Source organism: Tympanuchus pallidicinctus, unplaced genomic scaffold (assembly GCF_026119805.1).
Source record: "Tympanuchus pallidicinctus isolate F22 unplaced genomic scaffold, pur_lepc_1.0 scaffold25, whole genome shotgun sequence".
Taxonomy (NCBI): Eukaryota; Metazoa; Chordata; class Aves; order Galliformes; family Phasianidae; genus Tympanuchus; species Tympanuchus pallidicinctus.
The window spans coordinates 5,300,094-5,316,526 of NW_026294742.1; the positions used below are offsets into that span (position 1 = coordinate 5,300,094).

A 16,433-nucleotide genomic window follows, 5' to 3' on the forward strand; every position below is an offset into this window, starting at 1 on the left:
TTTGTTATTCCAGCATCAGCTTTTCTGAGTGCCTCTCTATTTTCTTCCAATGTCAAGAAGGTGAGGGGGTCAAACGCTAATGCAGTATTTCTTTCCTTTCATAAAATGTACCTAGCAGATGAGGAGTGTCAACACCGATTTGTTTTTCAAGTGTTTCTGCAGGATTATTTTCTTGTTAAAAGTGACAAGGAGGTGCAGAACTGTTGGCCTTTAGCCAGAGATGTCATCTCGTCTTCGCCGAGGTGAGCGGGCACAAGATGACAGAGCACTTTTTTTTGTGGGAAAGATGAAAAGCTGATCCAAGTTTAATCATTTCCTTGAAAAGCAGAAGGTGAACGCGCTCCCCATCTTTCTCCAGTCCTCTGTAATGAGAGGCTGGAGAGAGGAGCTGGCAATTAAGCTGTAGTTAGTGCAAGACGGTTCCCTGATAGGTATTTTTGCAAAGCTCTTTTCAGTGCTGGTGTAACTGGCCTGAGCGTGGCTATCCATCTGTAGCCTTTTCAAATTCCATTGCGTCTCCTGTCAGCCAAATCCGATGGTGCTTTCAGCAAAAGGAAGATGCTCCTGTCGCAGTCACAGCACAGAGCAACTGGGGAGACCCATCCTGGTGCCTGTGTTCCCAGCCTGGCCGAGGAAGGGGCCCTGTTCCCAGTGCTGCTGGTGGGAGCCTTGGCATGCAGTGCACGTCCTGCGATGGGCAGCAAGGAGCCATTAAATGCTGTGCTCCAGTCTTTCACTACCTATGTTTTCAGGCAGCTAAGGAGACTAATAAATGACTCGCCACTTGACGTAATCATTAAAGGGTCTCTGATGCCATTAAAATCTTCTCTCCCGCCTCCACAGGGGCCTTGAGTGACCCTGCAAGAGAGGGAGCGTTGCTGATTAACGATGCTTTCTGCAAGGTCTCTGGTGGGATGGAGGCAGAGGAACCGGGCTGGAGCACATCCGGAGAGCTGGTGGTGTGAGAGCATTGGTGCCCAAGGTTCTGCAACTGAGCAGTTGTGATGGCAGTAAGAGCAGCAGTACACTGACATCAGTGCACCGCCGGCGCACAGGTGAGTGGTGGACTCAGATATCACTGGAAGTTGTTTGGTTCATTTCTTTAATTTCTCCCATTTTTTTTAGATGGTTGGGCATGTCAGGCTTGCTTCAGCTTCAGTTTGGTCAGATTAAGGAAAAGAAATGCACAGTTTGAAAAAGATTTCCACCTCTAGCAGTCTGCATTTTTTTCTTCTAGCGAAGCGCTGCCAGAGCCTCACAGCCACGCCGTGCCTCTGCAGCAGGGTAATGAGAATAACCTTGTGTGGCAGAGCCTGGTGCTCCCATCATGGCTTTGTGCAGGTTTCCCAAATGCTGCAATAAGGGTGCCTTGGTTTTCCAGTTCTACTCCTCCCTGCAGAACTTGTGTTCTATGGGACAGCAGCAGAAGCTCCTCCTGATCCCGACTATCACATGCTGCTGTACCTGCTTGGAAACACTGCCCCATGATGCTGCTCCTGAAGGCTGTTCCTTTACAATCTGCTCATCATAAAACTTTTCTGCTTTTCACATGGGGAAAGGAAAACAAAAAAACAAAACAAAAAAACCAACATTGGAAAAACAAGTAAACAGCAGACAGCATCTGAAATGATCCCTGCAGGGAGATGTCAGCCAGCAAGAGCAGACAGAGCAGTGTGGAAGTGGGGGGGGTCAGTGTATTCTTCTGTCACTGCTCCAAGTTCAGAAATCCAACAACTCTGGGGGAAGTTGTAGTTAGAGAAGTAATAAAAAGGCAACTGACTGGCATGAGAACAACATCAGCAGAATTAATCTATGCAAAAAACAAAGGGAGCAAGGCTCAGGCTGCTGCAGAAGAGGCTCTTTGGTGGGGGAGGTCAGGGTGCTTCCATCTGTGCTGGTGGAAAGGCGAGCAGAAAAGCAGCAGAGATGGGTCTGGCCTTGTCCAGAAATAAATTAGCAGAAGTAAGTAATCTAGATCCATCTTCCTGTGAGTTCTGGCTTTGCTAATGGTGATATCATACCTCGCTTTTAACAGCTTTTGTGATCTCAGAGCAAAGTATTAGAAAATAAAAAAATTAAAAAAAATCAACATAATTCTTTTGTTTGGACAAAAAGGGAAGAGGAAAAAAAAAAAAACCAACCCAAAAACCCCTAAGAGCCCTGAAGTGACCTTTTATTCTAAGTGAAGGAACAGGCATGCTGATGGCTTTTTCAGATACCGAGGCTCTCAGCAAAGCAACCCAAGTGCCAGACAGCACTCCTCTATGGGAACGCTGCCGGCGGTGCACACTTGGCCCTATTGTCTATGGGCTTGTATGGACTAGTCGGTGGGAAATGAGGCATTTCCTTTTTGCAGCTTGCTTGCATGGAGTGCAGGAGGTCAGATCCTGCCCTGCCTTACGCCACAGCGTTGTGCCGCGGGTTCTGCCTGCTTTACACCAGTGTGAGCTGGATCAGACTCTGCGCTCAGGTGTTGGGGAGCTTTGACCTTCTGGGTCTTTTGGGGCATCGTAAGTTAAATGTCCTGATTAGCCTGCACTGTAAATCCAACATTTTAATTCTTTCCATATGTAAGATTCAGTCTAATAAGCCAAGGTTTAAGACCATGCAATCTATTTGGAATAACCATATGGATTAGGAGTCAGACTGTGCTTTTCTGCTTCTTGTATTTATACTAATGTAGAGACATTTGCTAATGTGCATGTAGCTCATGCTGGTATCCATTTTTTGAAAAATATTACGCCAAATGGCTTGCATTAAAATATTTGAGAAGCAGTAAAACTGTGAAAGTTTCTTTCCCTCGCTCGCAGAGAGACGCACAACTGTGAAATGAGGCGTCTGCAGGCAGCGCCGTGCCTGGCTCTCCCCACAGCTTTATCTGCAGGGCTGATGGAGCTCAGCGTTGATGATGATGCTCACAGGCAGCCTCAGGTGGCTGGTAACTCGGAGCCCATCCCCACGGCTGCTCCCCATGCCCTGCTTGTGTAGGGTGGCCGTTGTTCCTGGCAGGTCCCTGCTGTCCTGCTCCGCCTGTTCCCTGCTCTCGTGTGGGGCACATGGAGCTCCCTGGCTTGCTGCTACCTCTTGCTTTCCCACTTGGCATTCCCACCATTTCCTGAGCAGCATTTCTATCTGTTGTCCATGTTTCACCCCTTGTTCCTGCTTCTTGTTAATGAACTGGTAGTTTTGTTATGTTCCTGCAGCTGGCAGTACGAGGGCACTGTGCAAGATATGCTGAGGACAGCCAGATGAGCATCCCCAGACTGAGGAAGAGCTCTCAGGTGTGCTGCTGGCTTTCTTGGCTGTTTGTTGGCTTTGCTTCTGTTCTGAACATGGGCAGCCTTGGTTCCTTTAGAATCAGGGAGCAGTGGTGTGGGGGTAGTGCTGTCCCCCTGGAGTTCTGGGAGACACACACTGATGCTGAAACAAGAGCCCTCCCTTAGCCTTCAGTCTTCTGCTGGAGCCGCATGCCCGGTGACCAGAGCCAGGTATCTTCCCCTCTCCTCAAAGTATTTCTTGTAAAGATGCATTTCAACTAAAGGAGGAACTGAGTTACTTTTCCCAGGGTAGCAAAAGCATCTGGGCTGGGATTATAAAGCAGTCAGCTTGTTATGGAAGCCAGAGTCAGGACCTGGGGTCTGAATGAGCGTTGGAAAGCATTTCCAAGTGGGAGTTGCACTCTGCCATCCGTCATTTGTTCAGACGGAGAAGAGGGAGTCAGTGCGAGACATGGCAACTTCTTCCTCCCTGTCTCCAGCATTAATCTAAATGCCAAAAAGCAGACCTTGTGGAATGCACCAGCATTATTGAAAGCACTAGCCTCTAATTCCATATGGCATGAAAATATCCCCCAGGTAGTGTTTAACAGACACCCAGCACTGTCTCACAGCTTGTAGGTTAATGCAGCCAGCTTGGCTGTTTATTCATGCCGGTATTAGGCCATATTGAGGAGCCGTTGTGTTAGGCTGCCTAAGGTGACAAGAGAGCCCAGAGAGAGAGGAACGCGGCGGAGACGATCCGAACGCTGTGCTGGAAATTGTTTATTGAAAGGAAAGGATCATATTACACTCAATTTTTGCTGAGTTTATCTTGGTTTTTATCAGATTACACGCGGGATAACTCATCAATATTGTGATCCTGCTGACATGTAAGTGAGCCGCTGCATAATTCATGGCTGCTGCAGAGCTCCGGCAATGGGAGGCACATATTTAATTAGGCACTTCACCATTTCACTCTTTTGGAGCAGCTCTGGGATTGAGCCCATGGAGGTGGATGCTGCGGCACCTGGGCACTGCAGCAGAGGGGCTGTGCTGCACCTGGATCCTCCCCAATGGGCAAACCTGCAACAGGTTCCTTGCAGCAACAGTGCTGAGTTCAGAGCAGAGCCTTGACTCATTAAATAACACTTTAATAGGCAGAAAATGCAAAGAAAACTCAGTAATGGCCTGTTAATTTTTTAATGCCTTTATTGAGTAAGAGACAAAGTAACTAATTCTCTTCCCTGCGCAGAACAGTTCAGTGAATGAGCTTTTACAAAGTTTGCAGCAGGTCAGAATACCAGAGCTCTGATTCCTGTGCTGTGTTGGAATACAGGCAACTTTTGCAGCACTTTCCTCCCCTGGGCAATAAGGGAATATTACATCTTCTCTGCTGATGGCTATCTGCTCTTGTGAGGCTGCATCTCAGTGCTCCAAAAAGCATTTGTTATATTTGTAAGGCAGGTTGAGCTATCTCATAGAACCCCGCCATAGAGTGGCTTAGGTTGGAGGAGACCTTAATGGTCACTCAGCCCCAACCCCCTGCCGTGGGCTCCTGCCCAGGGCCCCATCCATGGCTTGGGGCACCTCCAGGCATGGGGCATGGCTGACTACTGTGGGCTGTCCTGCTTACAGCCAGAGAGTCAGTCTGTCTGCCTGCCAGCACCTGTCTGTCCTGCATTGTTGTCAGCAAGAATGAAACTCCAAAATGTTTTGGTTCTGCTTCCACAGATCCTGAAAGATTCCTGTGGATCGAGGTCTGGTGATGGCAGAAGAGGAAGTAAGGGCGTTACCTTCTGCATGATGGTCAGCTTATGGGATGGGCATATTTTGACCTACACTGCAATGTTAATGAGGTGAGGCATCGCTGGCCATGCGCTGGTTCATCAGCAGATGGGGCATCTCCAAATTGTCCCTATTGCATGCGGTGTTGTGGTGGGAACTGGTTTGATCTCAACTCCTTTCTGCAGCAGTGACGTCCAGCGCTGAATTACATGTTCAAGGCTGTGTGTGCCTTCCCTTCTCTCATAGCCTATTCAAAAATGGATCGGGGATAGTGAGATTTTTTTTTCCCCATTTTTGTGGTGCTCTCCTCCATTAATTTCCTGGTTGTAGTACATTACTCATGGATAATTAAGAGTGAGCTATTAATACAACATTTAATATTCAAGTGCAGTGAAGAGGAGAGAACAATAAGTCAAAGAATCATATACTACAAGACATTTTGGTTTGGTGATGAAATTTTTTTGCTGGCTTTGGCTATCAGAGCATAGTGCTGCTTCTATTTAAGTATGGTCGTGAGAACTTCATTTATTGATAGAATACAAATAGGACACTAAATCAGGGGAAGTGAATTTGAATTGCTGGCCATATATACAATTACGAATGAGATTGGCTACTTCTATCTAGTGTATCTTAAGTTAGGAGAATTATGTTAGAGATGGCTAAAGAGAGCTTAGAGTGTCTTAAAATTAATGAGATTGAAGTCTGTCTAGGAGAAGAAATTAATGCTAAAATGCAGCTCTAGCATTAGAGACTGTTTTAAAGAAGTGGTTGTGCTTTGCTCAGATGGAGAAATGCTGGGCTTGTAGGCTGTGCACCTAATAGTGTCAAAAATAAATGTGTTTCAGCCTTCAGTGCTTCTGTTTGCCCCATCATCTCCACACAGTGGGAATGAGTTCATTGCCTGTAATAGAGAGGAGAGGGAGGCTTGCAGTGCGTGGCATTGCAGTGCCATAACAAAGTGCAGCATGGGGTTTTCCAGCCTTCTGCCTCTCTGGGTTCTGATGTTTGCTCCTAAGATGCAGTGGTTTTGACTGCCCCATGTCTGCAGAGCTGTGCTTTTCAAGGCAGGTTTTCAGGCTGCTGCTTCTTTGTAATGATGTGCCAAAAAGAGGAGGGTGCTGCTTTTCTGCTTGTGCCACAGACACAGGGGTGTGCTTTGGAGATGAGGATGTCCACATGCACACCCTGTGCAGCAGTGGTGACAGTGCACAGCTGGCTGTGCATCGCTATCTTTTGGGTAGGAGACACAAGTGGGCTTCAGAGGAGATGGGAGGTGAGCAATGTAGTGCAATGCAACACAATGCGATGCAACCCTGACTCTAACCCTAACCTGCAGCCACGAAGGTAGGAGCCTCAGCACAGCTGTGTCCTGCCTTGTGCAGACTCAGCTGGGTGAGAGCACTGCTGGGGCTGTGGTGGGAGGTGGCTCCTCCAGGCTGTGCTCGGGGGGTTTTGTGGAGATGGAGTGCGTAAAGATGCCACGAGTCAAGTACACGTAAAGGTTGCTATTTACAAGCAAGTAATTGCAAGAGTTAGCGTGCAGCCAGCTGTGACACAGTGCAGGATATTGTTTGTATCCAGTCCATTTGCACACTGCAAGAAGGTGAGTCCATGCTCCCAGACAGAGCCACGATGCTGCTGCCTGCCAGCAAGCACCGACTATGGTGCCTGGTTTGGCTACATCGCCAGGCCAGATGTCTCCCTTTGGCATAAGGGGTTTGCAGCAAGAAGAGGGTGGCTCTTCTGGCTCTTGTGCACAGAGTTCCCATCAGATTTTGCATGTAGGGATGTCCCAGCGTGGGGTGTCTGATGGTGAGGACAGATGCACCCAATCGCACCCACTTACATGTGCAAACACCACACGTATGTAAATACTCACACGTTATTTTGTTTGATGAGCTGAATAATTGGTTGTTTACAGATCGGAAAGGGTAAGTGTGCTTCTGACCTTTCTGCATGAGTGTTGTTTATAGTTAATAATGATGCTGCTAACTACGCCCATTCTGTTAATGGGGCTGTTCTCTCCTACAGGCAGCCTCTGTGCACTCTGAATCCTAAATACTAGGTCCCTAATCTCTGTAGGGATAAAAAAAAAAAACAAACAGGATCCCAACCATTCCGAAATGGGGGATGTAATTAAACATAGGCACGATATTGATTCCTAATTAAGCAGCAACAAAACAAATTATTTGCTGGTATAATAAAAACGTTGTCAGAGTGTTGACAATATTTAGGCAGAAAGCTTTCCCCAGTCCATTGTGCACACACATTTATACGTGTCATACAAATAGCTGCATTTGTCAGTAGAGCCGCCCACTGGAAAATTGCGTTTGCATCTTTGGGGATGAGGCTGAGCAGAGCAGCACCGCTTTGCTGTAGTTTCTCCATTTCTTGAGGCTGGAGCAGTGTGAGCGCGTGTGTGAAGCCGAGAGCAGGAATCTGGGGGAGGGGAAGGGTTTCAGCAAACATTTCCTTACCAAAACAGCCCTGACCTTTGCGGTGCTGGAGCTGTCTGATACAACAGGCTGAACCTTTCCAGACAAGAGCTCCGACCTGAAATGCTTCAGAGCAGAATTGATGGCCGCCGCTTTGGCCCCGCTGTTTACATCCAGCGCTCGCTTGGCCGCTGATGCGAGGGAAGGAGAGGGGCTCATCTTGGTCATGAATGAGAGGGCCTGCTTTTCTGTGCTGGGGGCTGAACGCTGTTAATTGAAGCTGAGCAAGGAGTGCGTTTGCTGTTCCTGCAGCGCATCGCTGGCGGCATGGGGAGCCGCGCAGTGAACGGGCGGCCGGCCGGGAGGAGATGCTGCTGTTTGTGTGTCCTGTGGTGAATAAAATTAATCAACTCTTTATGTCTGAATGACAGCCCAGGGACTGCACTCGTGCTGTAGCTCGGTGTGGAGTGGCTTCATCCCAGTGCAGGTCCTCTGGGGCCTGGAGCTTTCGATTCATTAGTTGTCAGGCTTGTAGGTGGATTCTGCATTAGGCCTTTAATTTAGTGTATTGCCATGGGCTACTGACCACATGACACTGCTCAAATGTGAGCAAATCTAACGAGGATCCGGGACTGCTCTTTAATTTGGTGAGAATAACAGAGTGAATAGGGGCCCAGAGACTGTTAATCATAAAGCAAAACTAGTTGAAACCAGGTCAGTTGGTGCTGATTTTCAGTGTAATGTGGATGGAGAAGTCGGTGATGGAGCTGGAGCCGTGGCTGTTGCATATGGCCCCACTGCCAGGCAGGGAGCTGAGCCCTCATCCCTGATCCTGGGGACACTGTGGGTGGTGTCCCTTCTTATGGGAAGCACCGCCAGCCCCAGCCTCCAGCAGGAGCACGCTGGTGTTCTTACCTTGTTTGCTCCTCATGCTAAGCACCATGCAGTCCCTACAGTTAGATTTGTTTCGTACAATAAACAAAGTCATGCTGCTCTCCTGCTGGCTGTTCCTGGACGAGGTGCTACTCCCCTCTGCATGAATCACACGGATTTATTGCCTTATACTGGAGCGGTGCCTGAGCTCGGCTGGTTTCTTTAAATCTTTTTTGGAGAAGGGTGAGCTCTGGGAGAGGGGGCACAGAAATCCTCTGTAGTAATTCCTGTTGACTGCAGTGACCAGTGAGGCAGAACTGATCAACTGCAGGCTTCCCTGCTGCTGAACTCTGCCAACAAAGTGCTTACATCTGCTTTTACGCTAATGGGAACTTTATGGACTGGTTTCCCCCCACAAGGAGCGAATTCCAGCAAGGTCAAAATCCAGAAAGTTGCCACTTGACACCAGCAGCGAAGCCTTGAGCCAGTTGGAGGAGACAAGGTTGCACAGAGAATCTTCTTGGGGTATGAGAGCTAACATTATCACATGCAACTGATAGGCTGGAGCCCTCCCAAATGCTCTTGCTGCCATCCTGCTCCTGGGCTGCACCACCCCTGGCTTAGTCCCTATGACTGCTGTGGGGAGCAGAGGGCTTTCTCTGGCCCGGTTTGGAAGCAGCAGCTCTGCAGTAACCTGCCAGCCACCAGCCCTGAAAGGCTTTCCCTGTGCAGGCATTCCCAAGGGCACATCGTGGGGCACAGAGGGGAGAGCTGCTCCAAGCACCTGCCTACTTGGCGATATGGATAAGCAGTGACACAGTAGAGGGAGGCTTTGGGTGCAGAGCTGTTGGCAACTCTGACTTTGGGGTGCTCCTTGCTGTATGCCACCAGCTGTGATGTTGGAAGGCATGCTGTAGATGTGGACTTCCTAGGCTCAATTTGCACACGGTATCCTGGAGCAGGAGCTCACAGCAGGAGGATGGCACAGGGGCAGCTGGCAGGCAGCCTGCTTGTCATCTATGCGCAGAGCCACAAACGTTTGTGCTGTGGGTGTGTTGGATACCAAAAATGTGCAATGATTGCTTTAAGAGTATGTATCTTTTTGAGTGTAATAAATGACCATTCCGCATTAATGTTTATTAAGGTGATGAATACTTTAATTTGTGTGGCAGAGAGTTTACAGAAATGTAACTTGCATCTACACGAGAGTCACCGTTCATTTTTCAGGAAATATAATCAGTCCAGACAAGGCGTGCTGAATTGTGGCCTGCAGAATGTGATAGATTATGGATGGTCTCTGATTAGCTGTCTCTTTTTTAATCTAACGTCGCAGAGGCCTAATTGCTTTGACTTTGACTGAACAGGAGATGGTTCCCTTAGTGGTGCCCGTGGAGCTGTGCCCTGGGCATGGCCTCACCTGTGCCAGGATGTGCACCCCAGGGTGCTTGCTGTGGTTCTGTGCCACATTGGGTGCTGGTCTCCTTGCTCCTAAACCTACAGTCTTAGCAGCAGGGTGAGCTGAGCCTCAGCCATGCATCTTCCCCCCTCTCCTCCCACTGCACTCTGCTGTGACGGCTGCCTTCCAACCAGGGGAGAGGCGATTTCAGAGCAGGCAGCAGTGAATGAATTCTGTTTTTCTCAAGCATTTAGTGTTGCTTTCAGTTTGCTTTGATGATGCCTTCTCACAACTAGTGTAAACAGACTGCGCAACAGGGAGCACTCACATGTGTACAAGAAGCTGCACATGAAAGGCAGAGGCATCTTGAAAGCCATAATAACACTGAGTGCCAGTTAAAGGATTTGTCACTAAGAGCACTTTACAGATAGAAAGAACTTATTAACTAGTGTGACTAACAGCTTGCAAGGTTTAATTGATGTGTTTGTTGTCCTTTTATATCTCTCCCCCTCGTCTTCCTCTTGGCACCGGCTCCAGCAGCAGCCTCTCAGCTCACTGAAGGGGTACCAGCACGGAAGCCAGGGCAGTGCCCTGCTCCTGTGGTTGGTCTGGGGCTGCTCAGATCCCTGGAGCTGCTCCACACCATCCTGTTCCCAGCCAGGAGCTGAGGCCAGGCTTATTTTCTTGCTCCAGGTTCTGTTATTCCTCCCTAAGTGACGTTGAGTTTTTGAAGATAAAGCTTTTCAATGCATGAATAGTATGGATAATTAATGTTTCTGCCAGACAGACCACTCATCTCAAGATTGATTGACTATTAAGGTCATAACGCAGCAGCCACCCACACGCAGCAAACAGTCTAATGTTAGACTTCAGCTTAAGCTGAGAGTTGGTCAGCTGTCCACGGTCACAGTGGGGGCTTCCAGTCATCTGTCAGCGAGTGATTGATTGATGTGGACACCTTCCAATCTTATTCTGATTATTCTCAGCAGCTTGCCTGGTGGCCATTTTTCAGGAGTTGGCAGCATTCAGACCTCCAAGACTCAATGCAGCGACTGCGTGGAGGTTAACCCCTTCCTTTGATCCAAAATGGCTTTGTGATGGGCAGCGATTGCAGCACACCAGGGAGGGGCTGTGTTTATGAGCCCTGCTTACAGAAAGCACTGGGAAGCTCCCTGTGACCTCATGCGAGAGCCATGCTTTGACTTTCAGACATTTCTAATTAACTTGGCCCGAGTAAAGCTGCAAACAGAAGATCTGCAGCAAACCCATCTGGGATAGAGCAGATGCAGTGCTTTGTATCCCCACTCCTTATCGGGCTGTCTTCTGTGGGTAGTTTAATGTGCCACAAAATAAACTGTTCACCAACACCCTGGCAAATTCTAGTAGTTCAGGTGGGAGTGAGTTTGGTTTTCAGAGGGGGGGAAAAATGTAGATGTAATTGCTCTGGTATCAGAAAGAGCCCTGCTGATAAGGACAGCTCCTGATTCCATGCTATGAGCCCCCTGGGAGAAAGCCTGGGTGCCTTCTGTATGTGCTCATGAAGATGACTTAAATACAGCTGTAATATTTTATGCATGTATTACATTTATGCACATACATGTCATTCGGACAGTGAAATTATAATTATGTATGCTGCATAGTGTATGTTTATAACATACAAGCATATTGTAGAAGATGTTGGTTTTTTCTTTGGTAGCAGGAATGTAATGGAGATTTCCATTTTCTTTTACATTTTTCAGTGGTTTTTAGTTTAAGTGTTTTTGAGGGTGCTGCCACCTGGCTTGTTCATCTTCCCATTCGCTTCCCATCCATGACTTTAGCATTCATAACGTACCTAAGAATCCTGCCATGGGGAAACATCAAGAGCCTTTTCTCCTCCAAGAGTTATATCTTTATGTAACTCAAGTGCACCATTGCATTTTTATGGCGCAATCTAAATGCTGTAACTTAGCAGAGCTGGCTATTGTGCACGACAAGAGAGCTGTGCTGGGTGCTGGTGCATTGGCATGCATTCATCAGGATCCCAGCACAGCCTTAAGGCCCTTCTCGGGCCACAGCATCTGGCTGCACTTTCTTTTCATGGAAGATGCTGCTTTAGGATGATGGTCCAGGGGCCCTGAATGCCAGCATCTCTGCAGATACAGGCTCTGAAGCCCCACCAAGCTGCTGTTAGGCAAGCTTCCATAACTCTTGCTGAGTTTTGCTAACCCACTCTGCTCTCCATCCATTACAGGTTGTGATTCAACCCAGAGCCATGTGGACGCCCTCCCAGCTGGCATCCCCAGGCAGCACCGTGCTGCCCTTGGTGCCAATTGCCTCCTGAACTCCAAGGAATATCTCCTGGCTCACAGCAGGGCAGGCTCCCACTCAGAGCTGCTGCACTTGGCAGGCTCACTGGCAGCAGCACTCACCTGTACCTAAGTGAGAACACGAGGCTCAGATGCCTACTGGACCTGGTTGGTCCTGGCAGGAGACAGGATGGACAGGAATATCAAGCCTTTGTCTGCAGGTAGGTGCACCGTGGTCACAGTGATGGAGAGAGTGAGGGAAGGTGTGTACAGGTTGTAAAGTGTATACTGGAGGTGTGTTGCACACTGAGAGGGCTGATTCAGTTGCATAAATGCCACCAGCCTGCTGCTTTCACAGAGATTGACTCCCAGAGGTGTTCTCTGGAGAGAGGGTGCACAGCACAGGGTGATGGAGATGCTGACCAACCCTTCCTGAGCTCAAGACTCTCTCCTTATCCAGCAGTGATGCAGATGGAGTAGCAGCAACAGCAGCAAGGTTCTTCCTGAGCTGCGCTCCTGTTCAGCCTCTAAGGTCACAGTGGGCTGGGTCTGGGAGGCAGGGACCTGGCCAGGCACATCCAGCTGTGGCAAATGCATCCCTGTGTGGTTCCCCAAGAAGGGCCATGCAGGGTTTTATCCCCAGCCCAGCCTGGGCTCAACATGGAGAGTGGGGCTGGCAGGGCTGCACTCGGGAGGGAATGGAGTAACCTGCAGTTGGAGAAACTGAGGCAGGGGTCTGAAATGCCATGTGCTCTTTGCAGAGTTCTTCTAGGGTGCAGCAGTGCCGTGAGCCCCCTAAGGGCTCTGAGTGCTTCATGGAAAAGAAGTTCTTCTAAGGGCAAGAATTTGTCACCGGGGGTCTTCATGCCAGCACCGTGGCCTTCCCCTTTTCTCTGTGCACCCCATGCTTCTGCTTGTGTGTTTAGCTCCTGCTTGGTCTGGTGTGGAGGTCCTTGTGGATCAAGGGGAAGGCCTGTGATAGTAAGACAGTGGGTCCATCAAATGCAAGTGGGTTCATTTTGTCCATGGAGATGTGTTGTCTTTCCTTCAGGACCTACCAGTGGTCACCCCTGCTTGGTGCAGCACAGGATCTCAGGAATTTTCTGTAAAAGTTCTCTGCTATCCTCAGCATTAACAGCAGGGAGATGCAAAGTGCTCTGGGATTGCCATGAAGTGCAGTGGAAGTGTGGAAGATGATGAATCCCTGTCTCCAGGAGAGAGATGGTAGAGCTGCTCATTTACCTTTGTTTGGCAGCAAGCAGATTGTATGGGCACAGCCATGCCGTGGTGAAGAACTGAAGGGCCCAGCAGTGCCTGCTGACAGCTCCAGCTCAACAGGGGGTGGGGGATTTCCCTGCAGCAGCCCCAAACCATGGATCCAGAGCGGTGCTTGTGGTGTGAACTCCTGACTCATGGAACGAACCTCTGCGGTGCAATGGTGAGGGCTTGCCAAGATATCTCCTGCAACTCATTACCCAAAGAAGAGAAGTACCACATATTTACTTCTCCCCTTCTGATCTGTAAGATGCCACTGCAGTGATTACATCTTTTTTTCCTGGTTTTTTTTTTTTTTTTTTTGCTCTGAATGTGTGAATGCACTCAATTCAAGGTTAAGCTCTTCATTAAGTCACACAAGTCCGACAAAGAGTTTAAATCACCACGGAGAGCAAAACAGTCACCTGCCCTAGCCAAAAAACCTGAGGCTGTGCAGATTCTTCTCCTAGTCCCTGCAGAGCAGCTCCCAATGGTGCTGGGTTGCTCGCTGTGGGTCTGGTGGCAGTGTTGTGTCCTTGGAGCCCAGCTCATGCTGCTCCTACTGCCATTCCTTGTGAGTGCTGTGCAGAGGGCTGCGAATGAGGGCTGCTGTGTGGTGTTCCATCACATCCACACATCTTGGTGTCCCCACGGTGTGAGCGTGGCCGGTGTGACTTCGGGGCTCCTCCTGAGGCAGTGCTGGTCTAAAAACACTGATGAAAAGCTGATTAATCCTTGTAAGCGAGCGGCGATAGCTTCTCTCCAGAACTGAAGAGATTACCACTGATTTGTCATCCTGATTGTTTCAAAGAGAGGTGCAATTAGTTGCTCTAATTTAGCTCGCTGAGTGGCATGACAACTGAGATGTAATCAGGAGCTCTGCACACAGCGCAGCCACCGATGGGTGCAGCTGTGCCCACCACCATTTTGCACACTGAGGGTGGGCTCAAAATGGTGGAGCACTGTGTGCTCGTGCCCCTCCAGCTGCATCAGCCAAAGTGTGTGCGCTCGACTCTGAGATCAGCAGGGCTTTAAGCCACAGGGTGGCTGAGCACCCTAGGAGATGCTGAGCACACCTTTGCCAGGTGCAATAGAATTAATACTAGCTATAGGAGAGGGTGCACTTTGTGCTTGAGGCCCCATCTGAGACCAGTTGTTGGTTTGGAAGAGGAGCCAAGCTGCAAAGGGAAGCGTGGGGCACCCTGTGGGCTGGCACTCTACTCCAGGCAGAGGGGAGGGAACACAGTGGTTGTATGTCCATTTCCAGCAAAACAAAAGAATTCAAAATGAACAGAATAAAGGCGATGCTTTAAAAACAAAAATGGTCTCTGGCTGTTTCTTGGTTTGAAGCTTTTTTTTTTTTTTCCTTCCTCTCCCAGGGAAGAAGGCATTTTGTTTGCAGAGCGAGCTGGCCGTGCTCGCCATGCCATGGCTGCGTGCAGGCTCCTGGCCAAGCATGGTGCAGCTGCTGGGTTCGTGTTCTCCGTGTCACCCCAAGGTCGTGCATCGCCCCAGCCCCTCTGCTTGGCCGTCAGCTGTTGTCCACCACAGGGCAGGCAGTCTTGTTCCTGCTTCCCCAGTGGTGGTGACACCTCAAGGGGACATGGTGGCAGCTCCTGCCCTGCCCTGTGCCCAAATCCTGGTGCCATATGTGCCAAGCCACACAAGTGCCAACAATGGGGACATGTTCCTGTTGTCTTCCCCAGCCTGGTCAAGGTTGGCCCCTGTGACCTGGCTGAGGGGACACGCTGGCACGGAGAGCACGAGGCCATTTAAAAGTGTTCCTGCTCCCCTCTGCTAAATATAAGCCCCAGTAAGAAGCCTACCTCTCACTGGTTTTATGTTTCTTGCCTCTGCCTCTGTGCTCCCTGTGCCTGGCAGCAGGCCCAGCTGTCTCCAAGCCTAAGATGAAAATACCCTTGCAAATCCCACTCATAAAAATACCTGCTGTATTCCCAAAACATGCCTGAGATAGCTTCCAGAGAGGATGGGGAGCTAAAATAAGATGCATGAGCTCAGAGCCCCATTTTCCACTGGCCCCGGCGCTCCTGCGGCTGCAGCACACAGAGCTATGGACTGAAATGGAAGTGCTGGAGCACGAGGTGGCTGTTAGCTGCAACTGTGTGGGCAGCATGAGTGCTGCTGCCCCCAAGAACCTCCGGTGCACCAGCAAGCACGCGGGGTGCTGGCTGGGGGGTGCAGGGTGCTGCCTGTAGGGTGCTGTCTGTGGGGTTTTACCATCAGGGCATTTTTGGGAACTGCATAGTGCTGCTCCAAGCTCTTGTGAGATTCTTACTGCCTAAGGAAAACCTCTGAGCAACAGAGCACAGAGGGAGAGAGAACCCTTCTGGGCTCAGCACAGTGCTGTCCCACTGGCTGGCTGGACAAGGGCAGTGCAGGGCAGCATATGGGGTTGTGCAGCCCGGTGCCCCTGCCATAACATTATTGCTTGGCGCCTCTGGGATGCTCTGCATTATTTGGCAGGGCAAATGCTTTCCTATCTCTTTGGACAATTACTTTCTGAATCTCATTTAACACCGGGATGGATGGCAATATTCAAAGTTAACCACTCCACTTGCATTGCCTTATATGTCAGCAAGTGCTACTTAATGATCTGTGAATGGAGGGAATGCTGGGAATGGGACGGACTGCGAGTGAAATATCTATCCGGAGTCTATAAATAATGCAGCCTCTTTATGCTTTGCACGGTTTGGAGCTTCATGGGAGGAGCATCTCCCTGCTCTGACTGGAAGAGCCTGCAAGTGATTTGGGAATGAAACAAAGGCGATGAAATGCAAGGAGAGGAAGCATTTAGTTTCTGAAATACCTTGTAAATGTGCATCTGCCCTTCTGGTCAACTCTTTGGCCCACAAGCACCAGGGCACGTCCCCAATACGGCCAAGCACCGAGCGACCATGAAAGCACCCAAAGGAGCCCAGGGATGGCAGCTTTGAGGCTTGCAGTGCACGGGGAGTTCCTGGTTGGGAATGGGTCAAATAGGTTCAGTTCATTACAGGATACGTTTCTGCCATAAACAAATATTCTGTCCCCGCTCTGCATCTCTTCTGAAATGTACTGTGCACGGCACTCGTGATGACATCTGTGTAATTAATAACTGCAGAGCGGGAACGAGCCGGTGGTGCAC

The 16,433-nt window shown here is 49.5% G+C and overlaps 1 long non-coding RNA gene across 1 annotated transcript; it reads left to right on the forward strand.

The window, feature by feature from the left end:
- Positions 1-813: 813 nt before the first annotated feature.
- Positions 814-14,530, forward strand: LOC128083890 (uncharacterized). Its single transcript, XR_008208241.1, has 5 exons — positions 814-1,055; positions 2,811-2,931; positions 3,204-3,281; positions 4,989-5,113; positions 11,980-14,530. It is a non-coding gene; the product is annotated as an uncharacterized LOC128083890 (long non-coding RNA).
- The last annotated feature ends 1,903 nt before the right edge of the window (positions 14,531-16,433 follow it).